Here is a 9,363-nt window from a genome sequence, read left to right on the forward strand (position 1 = left end):
GCACCACTGCACTCCAGCCTGGGCAACAGAGTGAGGCCCTGTCTCAAAAAAAAAAAAAAAAAAAAAAGTGCTGGGCAGAAATGTTGGCTCTCAGAGAAGATAGCCCAGAGTAGGAGAGGGAGCAAATGGCTAAAGCCATCTTTTAATTAGCCAGTTTGGTGTTAAGGAAATGTAAGCCACCCCTAGTGAGTCCATGAAATGGATCTAGTCTTCTGCTCAACTGGGAGTAGGAGCCAGTAACATCCACACAAAATGCATACATGATTTCATTTAATACTTACTGTAACCTAATAAAGTCTCAGTGTTGCCACCTCCAATTTATAGAGTTATTTTTAAAAGAAATGAGGTTCAAAAAGGATTAACAACTTTCTAGACTCACAAAAAAATAAGTAGTTATGTTAATAAGAGGTTGTTATGTCAGCAACATGGCAGTATAAAAAACCCTGAATTATCCTTCCCCCTCCCCTCCACATACTGATTCAACAAAAATTCATTGACAAATTCCCTTTGCGGAAGATCAGAAACTACCTGAAAGGCTCCTGCACCCCCAGAAAATGCTACATCAGACTCACCGAAGCCAGTAAGGAGACTCGGGACATTCTCTCACTGGAGACCCTTCCCCTAACCCCGTGCCGTATGACCATGAGAAGATTCCCTCAGTCCCAAGCTTCCACCAGAGGAGGGGAGAGGTTGGTCTTTGTGTCCAGCACCCCAACTCTTGTGAGAGGACTTCCCAAAAAACTAGCTATATTTTGCCAGTCCTGGAAGTCTCATGATCGGTTAGTTTGGATACCGAGGGGAGAATGGAGGTGGAGTCTCTGGCTGATAGGCGCCATTGGCCCTTCCCCTCACACAGCACAGAGTTTGTGGATAAAAAAAAAAGTCCAGTTCTCAGCTTTTCCCAGGGGAGAGAGAGTTGGCCCAGAACCCCTGCTTATCAAAAAGAAAAAGACAGAAAGTGTTGACAAGGATGTGGAACTCCTGCATGCTGTTGGTAGGAATGCAAAATGATGCAGCCACTGTAGAAAACAGTTTGGAATTTCCTCAAAAAATTAAAAATAGAACTACCATGTGATCTAGCAATCTCACTTGTGGGTACATATCCAAAAGAATTGAAATCAGGATCCCAAAAAGATATCTGTACCCCTGTGTTCATTTCATCATTATTCACAATAGCCAAGATGGCTATGGAAACAATCTAAATATCCATTAAAGGATGAGTGAATAAAGAAAATGTGGGGCCAGGCGTGGTGGCTCATGCCTGTAGTCCCAGCACTTTAGGAGGCCAAGGTGGGCGGATCACCTGAGGTCAGGAGTTTGAGACCAGCCTGGTCAATATGGTGAAACCCTGTCTCCACTAAAAATACAAAAATTAGCCAGGCATGGTGGCATGCAACTGTAGTCCCAGCTACTAGGGAGGCTGAGGAAGGAGAATCACTGGAACCTGGGAGGGGGAGGTTGCAGTGAGCCAAGGTCATGCTACTTCACTCCAGCCTGGGTGACAGAGCAAGACTCCATCTCAAAAAAAAAGGCCAGGTGCGGTGGCTCAAGCCTGTAATCCCAGCACTTTGGGAGGCTGAGGCAGGCGGATCACGAGGTCAGGAGATTGAGACCATCCTGACTAACATGGTGAAACCCTGTCTCTACTAAAAATACAAAAAAATTAGCCGGGCGAGGTGGCGGGCGCCTGTAGTCCCAGCTACTTGGGAGGCTGAGGCAGGAGAATGGCGTGAACCCAGGAGGCAGAGCTTGCAGTGAGCCAAGATCGCGCCACTGCACTCCAGCCTGGGGGACAGAGCAAGACTCCATTCCCCCAAAAAAAAGAATATTTTTGACATTTTTAAATGATTGTTTAAAAAAACAAAAACAAATAGCAACAAAAAAAAGAAGACTATGTCACAGAGACTGTGTATCAGATCAGTGGCTTGTTAGGAACCAGGTAGCGTAGCAGGAGGCAAGTGGCAGGTGAAGAGAGCATTACCACCTGAGCTCCGTCTCCTGCCAGATCTATTAGATTCTCATAGGAGCGCAAACTCTACTGTGAACTGCACATGCAAGGGATCTAGGCTGTGCACTCCTTATGAAAATCTAATGCCTGATGATCTGAGGTGGAACTGTTTCATCCTGAAACCATCTCCCCCATACCCTCATCCATGGAAAAATTGTCTTTGGCGAAACCAGTCCCTGGTGCTGAAAAGGTTGGGGACGGCTGCTATATGTGGTCCACAAAGCCTAAAATCTTTACTATCTGGTTTGCAGAAAGTTTCCTGACCCCTATTAGATCTTTATGACCGGACATGGAAAGATTTCTAAGCAAAGTTATGGACTAGCATTAGCATATTTATGTTTTAAAAAATTCTTAGATATGTGTACATACCTCTATATACATATGCAGGCACAGACAAAAGATTGAACCAATAGCTGATAAACTGCTGTCAGTGACTCCTGCTAGGAAGCAATGTCAGAACTGAGTGGGTCGGGGTGTTTACTTTTTATTCTACAGATTTGTTCTGTTCTCGTCTTCTACAAAGAGAATATATCTATGTATTACTTTTTTGTTTTGTTTGTTATTGTTGTTTTTGTTTTGAGACAGGGTCTCATTCTGTCACCCAGGCTGGAGTGCAATGGCACAATCACAGTTCACTGCAGTACTGACCTCATGGGCTCAAGCAATCCTTCTACTTCAACCTCCCGAGTAGTTGGGACTATAGACATGCACCACCATGACTGGATAATTTTTATATTTGGTTTGTTTGTTCGTTTGTTTGAGATGGAGTCTTACTCTGTCACCTAGGCTGGAGTGCAGTGGCACGATCTTGGCTCACTGCAACCTCTGCCTCCCAGGTTCAAACAATTCTCCTGTCTCAGCCTCCCGAGTAGCTAGGACTACAGACACATGCCACTGCTCCTAGCTAATTTTTGTGTTTTTAGCAGAAATAGGGTTTCACCATATTGGTCAAGCTGGTCTTGAACTTGTGACCTCAAGTGATCCACCCACCTTGGCCTCCCAAAGTGCTGGGATTACAGGCATGAGCCATAACACCTGGCCTTAATTTTTGTATTTTTTATAGCGACAGCATCTTGCTATGGTGCCCTGGGCTCAAGCAATCCTCCCACCTCTGCCACCCAAAGTGCTGGGATTATAAGTGTGAGCCACCACACCTAGCCTATGTATTACTTCTATAATTAAAAAATAGTAAAAAGGTGCCCAGGAGATGATGGCCACCCTCCAGCAGTGCCTAGGCTCTCCCTGCAAATGCAATGCTTCAGTACATCTGTGGTCAGACCATTGTCAAGCCTGTGAGGCCTCCTGTTCAGGTATACAGTATTGAAGGTCGCTATGCCATGGCTCTTCATTCTGCTGCATCGAAACAGAATAAGCTGGAGCAAGTAGAAAAGGAGCTGTTGAGAATAGCACAAATCCTGAAGGAACCCAAAGTGGCTGCTTCTATTTTGAATCCCTAAGTGAAGCGTTCCTTTAAAGTGAAAAGCCTAAATGACATCAGAGCCAAAGAGACATTCTCTTCCCTCACGACCCCGATCAATTTGTTTGCTGAACATAGTCACTGAAGCAATACCCAAAAAGTCGTTTCTGCCTTTTCTACCATGATGAGTGTCCACCGTGGAGAGGTACCTTGCACAGTGGCCACTGCATCTCCTTTAGAGGAAGCCACACTCTCTGAATTAGAGAATTCTAATTCTCTAATTCTAAATCTCTTCAGGAGATTCCTAAGTCAAGGCCAAGTATTGAAATTGAAGGGTAAGACTGATCTGTCAAACATAGATGGAATGATTGTGCGCATTGGAAAGAAATATGTTGACATGTCTGCCAAGACCAAGATTCAGAAGTTGAGCAGGGCTATGCGAGATGTTGTCTAAAAGTGTTGGTTTTCTGCCATCACTGAAAATTCTTAAACTTGGAGCAACAATAAAAGGCTTCTGGAACAGAAAAAATAATAAAAATACTACTTGGACAAAATAATTAACAATAATCTTTAGCCCTTCAAATTTCTACTTTCTGGCCAGGCATGGTAGCTCATGCCTTTTTTCCTAGCACTCTGGGAGGCTTGAGGCGGATGGGTCAGTTGAGGTCAGGAGTTCAAAACCAGCCTTGTCAACATGGTGAAATTCTGTCTCTGCTAATAATACTTGCAGAAAAACTACTAGAATACACTTTGCAGATTAATATTCAATATCTACCTTATCTCTTCCTAGGGTGCTTTCTTATATTGAAGAAGATGAAAGATTAAAGAAAAAAAAATTCTACATATTTCAGACTCCCTTGCAGCTAGGGCTCTGGGTGTGATTTAGGTTTCTTAAGTCAGATTATGAGGTAAGAGCCCCCCTTTTTTGGTGTTTCTACATTTACACTTTAAAAATGGTCACAAAGAGGCTGGGCATGGTGGCTCACCCCTTTAATTCCAGCCCTTTGGGAGGCCGAGGCAGTTGGATCTCTTAAACCCAGGAGTTCAAGACCAACCTGGGCAACATAGCAAAACGCTGTCTCTACAAAAAATTAAAGAGTTAGCCAGGCATGGTGGTGCGCACTTGCAGTCCCAGCTACTTGAAAGGCTGAAGTTGGAGCCTGGAGTTGAAGGCTGCAGTGAGTTGTGATTGTGCCATTGAACTCCAGCCTGAGTAAAAGAGTAAGACTCTGTCTCAAAATAACAATTTTTAAAAAATGGTCACAGAGGCGTTGTGGTTTCTCTGGGGTAGGATTAGCAGCATTCAGGCACTAGCTCCTCTGTCAAGGAGCAGGCTACAGCAGGTACAGCTCCGTTCTGAAGCTGGTCATTGTGGAGACAGGTTTCTACTCATGAGGGCTTCCTGATTGGATCAGTGACGGTATGACTTCATGGCCAATAACTGTTACGGCAGCTTCCCCATTCAGCAAATGCTTTCCTGACAAGAGAATATGCAGCAGCTTCCTTGGTGTTCTGATTCTGCAGTGTGGCTTTGAGAATCATTTCTGAATACTCTGCCTAGAATCTGTTTCTTCAGTCCTTCAAATTTCTACTTTTCGGCCGGACCTGGTGACTCACGCCTATAATCCCAGCACTCTGAGAGGCTTGAAGCAGATCGATCACTTGAGGTCAGGAGTTCAAGACCAGCCTTGCCAACATGGTGAAATCTTGTTTCTACTAAAAGTACAAAAATTAGCCAGGTGTGGTGGTGGGCACCTGTAACCCCCGACATTCAGAAGGTAGAGGCAGGAGAACAGCTTGAACCCAAGAGGCGGAGGTTGCAGTGATCCCTGATTGTGCCACCTGGGCACAATTGTACTCCAGCCCGGGCAACAGAGCAAGACTCTGACTCAAAAAAAAAAAAAAAAACCAACTTTTCTATAGCTTGAGTAGATTCTGTTCTCTAAAAGTTAACCCTAATCAATACAGCAACCTAAGTCCTATAACAAAGAGTTATGAGAGTAAAGAAGGAATTCCAAGGAGGTCACATACATTCTTTCTAATCCTCACAGCAGCATAGGAGGTAGGACTCTTATTTTAGAGAAAACAAAACACAGGAGATAAAGTTTCTGAATCACGTCATATAATTATTAACTAGCAGAACAGGGACTCAAACCTATATCCATCTGAGTATAAAACCCATTTCCATACACACAAAAGCATATATGTCAGCTTGGCAATATGATCCTCAGGCTCATGATGGAGGTGGTGGTGGTGGTGGTTGTTTCTGTTACCATTGAAGTACAAATGCACTCATGAACAGCAACAGGACAGAGGTTAAATGTTGGTAGATTTATGTGACCCAGGGTATTTCTCTTTTGAGTATACTCGGCCAGGGGTGGTGGCTCAAGCCTGTAATCCCAGCACTTTGGGAGGCCAAGGCGGGTGGATCATGAGGTCAGGAGATCGAGACCATCCTGGCTAACATCGTGAAACCCTGCTGGGCGTAGTGGTGGGCACCTGTAGTCCCAGCTACTCGGGAGGCTGAGGCAGGAGAATGGTGTGAACCCGGGAGGCGGAGCTTGCAGTGAGCCGAGATCGTGCCACTGCATTCCAGCCTGGGCAACAGAGCGAGACTCCGTCTCGGGAAAAAAAAAAAAAAAGTATACTCAAGGCTTTTAATCTTTGGGGGTGGGGAGGCATGTCACAAACTCAACCACTGAGAATCTGATGAAACTACAAATCTTTTATCCAGAAAAAGTTCACACTCAATTTTAAGGAGTTTATGTACCCAAGTAAATAACACATTCAATAAATGTTATTGAGTTTCACTGAGTCCTAACGTTGTAATAATTTGTATGATCTTTTTTATTTTTTGAGACAGAATCTCACTGTTGCCCAGGCTGGAGTGCAGTGTCGTGATCATGACTCACTGCAACCTCAACCTCCTGGCTCAAGCAATCCTCCCACATCAGCCTCCCAAGTAGCTAGGGCCAGAGGTGCATGCGTCACAACACTGGGCTAATTTTTTTTTATTTTTTGTAGAGACGGGGTTTTGCTATGTTGCCCAGGCTGGTCTTGGACTCCTAGGCTCAAGTGATCCACCCACCTCAGCCTCCCAAAGTGCTGGGATTACAGGCATGAGCCACCACACATGGCCGTTTGCATGATCTTAAAGCAGCTATGAATTTCATTCTTCCAAAGAATTGGTTCACACAATCTTCCTAGTGAAATTTTCTTAACAGATTCATCTGTTCAAATCATTCCCAATTCTAGGCTTTCTTCAAGGTGTCAGAAGCCCTTACCACTGTGTCATTCTCACACCCAAGTTCAAATATGACAGAACCTCTGGCCTCACGCAGTATCTGCCATCATGTGTTTGCTTTATGGGAAAACATCCCTTTGTGCCTGGTTTGTCCATGAATATATTACTGTGCATTCACTCAGTTAAATTAAACAACTTAAGCCAGGCATGGTAGCTCATGCCTGTAATCCCAGCACTTTGGGAGGCCGAGGTGGGTGGATCACCTAAAGTCAAGTGGATCAGCTGAAGTCAAGAGTTCAAGACCATCCTGGCCAACATGGTGAACCCCTATCTGTACTAAAAATATAAAAATTAGCTGGGCATGGTTGCGGGCCCCTGTAATTCCAGCTACTCAGAGGCTGAGGCAGGAGAGTCACTTGAACACAGGAGGAGGAGGCTGCAGTGAGCCGAGATCACACCATTGCACTCCAGCTTAGGCAACAAAGTGAAACTCCATCTCAAAAAATAAAAAAATAAAAAATAAAAAAATTAAGCAACTTGATGTAATGCATATTTCCAGGACACACGAGCCTGGAGGTTAAAAATAATCAAAATAGACATCACCTAAAAGGATAACCTTGATTTCATTCTCATTTATGCTGTAGGAAATCCAACCATCCATCAAATTCCTCCCAAATGGTGCCACTTAGCTCTACTGGGTGCCTCCAATGTACCCTTGAAGCCACCTTCCATGTACCTCACTCAGCACTTACTATAATCCCAGAACTTTGGGAGGCCCAGGCGGGTGGATCACCTGAGGTTAGGAGTTTAAGACCAGCCTGACCAGGGCCGGGTGTGGTGGCTCATGCCTGTAATCCCAGCACTTTGGGAGGCTGAGGCAGGTGGATCACAAGCTGCCATAACAGTTGTTGGCCATGAAGTCATACCATCACTGATCCAATTAGGAAACCATCATGAGTAGAAACCTGTCTCCACAATGACCAGCTTCAGAATGGAGCTGTACCTGCTGTAGCCTGTTCCTTGACAGAAGAGCTATTGCCTGAATGCTGCTTATCCTACCCCAGAGAAACCACCACAACATCCTCACAACCCTGCCCTCTCTTGTCCCCGATACTTGGCTTCTTGCTATCTTTAAACCAACCTATGAACTTCAATTCTTTTTTCCCTTTATGTGGTTCCTTTCCATAAGGTTCTTAATAAAAACCCCAAGCCCGGGACACATCAGCCTTCCAGATCATGCCCAAGCAAGTTTGACCTCTAAAGCGACCATAATGTTGCAAGACCTGATATCCTCCCTGCTTTTACTCTGTAAGTCCCTGTGTTCACCACCCACTCCAACTGCATCCAAGGAGAAACATATCCTGCCACTGGATGGAAGTAAAACTGCATAAAAGCAAGCTTACTGCAGTCATTTCTGCCTTGCAAGAGGCCACAGTCCATGCACAATTCATATCAAGGGGCAGAGAAATTTCTTCACTGCCTCCATCTGCTGCAAACAGACACTGGTGGAGGCGAGAAGAAAAGGAAGGCTGAAATTTCAAAGACACAGCTCCTCTATGTTGCTAAACTGTGTGATACAAAGAGTAGATGGCATGTTGTTTTCACAGAGATATTCCTGAGACGTCAGCTATAAAACCAAAGGCCTGAAAAACTAAGAGAGGGCAGAGAATTTAAACTAGTAGCAAATGAAATACAGAGAGTAGGTGTCTTGGTTTAGATTTTACAAAAAGCAGCTGCTAAGGAAGGGCTTAGGTGTAGGCAGGTTGCCGGGAGGTGTTGCCAGGAAACAGAAGTGAGGGGGTGGGTAAAGTGAGAGACAGGAAAAAGACAGAAGCCATGAAGAATTTTTGTTTTTCTGTGTTTTTTTAAACTAAATTTTATTTTGTTAATTGACAAATAATAATTGTATACATTCATGGGATACATAGTGATGCTGCAATACATACGTAGAGTGATCAGATCGGGATAATTAGCATATCCATCATCTCAAACATTTATCATTTCTTTGTGTTGGGAACATTCAATATCTTCCTTCTCACTATTGAAATGACATAATATATTATTGTTAATTATAGCCACCCTACAGTGGCATATGTTAATGAGAACACTGCTGGTGCTAAGCCTCTCCGCAGTGCTCTGTAGAACATGCTACACGATCTCCCCACTATGAGCCTTGGAAGCTGGGGTACTTATCTACCACCATAGGCTCCCCATCAGCTGTGGCTTGGTATTGGGGCATAAAACCCCCTGTCCCAGGTCTGGTGTCTGAGAATGCCCTTTAGCAGTGAGGCACTTAGGGCCCTGAGGTGAGGAATAGTCAGTGTGCCTGATAACCAGTCACCAAAATTGGCAGGTGACCTCAGGCAGATTGCTTCGTGGTGAGATAGACTTTCCAGGGGAGGCTGAGCTGGGCAGTGATGTGATACCATTTCTGAACCCTAAATATTCAATAAAATCTGCCACATGTATAAACACCTTCCATGAAGGGGTCTTTGAAAGAAAGCAGGAAAGGCTGGGTGCGGTGGCTTCTGCCTATAATCCCAGCACTTTGGGAGGCCCAGGCGGGTGGATCACCTGAGGTTAGGAGTTTAAGACCAGCCTGACCAGGGCCAGGCGCTGTGGCTCATGCCTGTAATCGCAGCACTTTGGGAGACCAAGACGGGCAGATCACAAGGTCAGGAGATCGAGACCATC

General features: G+C 44.7%; 1 pseudogene; it reads left to right on the forward strand.

The window, feature by feature from the left end:
• Nucleotides 1-3,949, forward strand: part of LOC105517456 — a 4,293-nt pseudogene extending 344 nt beyond the window's left edge.
• The last annotated feature ends 5,414 nt before the right edge of the window (nucleotides 3,950-9,363 follow it).

Source organism: Colobus angolensis, unplaced genomic scaffold, assembly GCF_000951035.1.
Source record: "Colobus angolensis palliatus isolate OR3802 unplaced genomic scaffold, Cang.pa_1.0 Scaffold30, whole genome shotgun sequence".
Classification (NCBI taxonomy): domain Eukaryota; kingdom Metazoa; phylum Chordata; class Mammalia; order Primates; family Cercopithecidae; genus Colobus; species Colobus angolensis.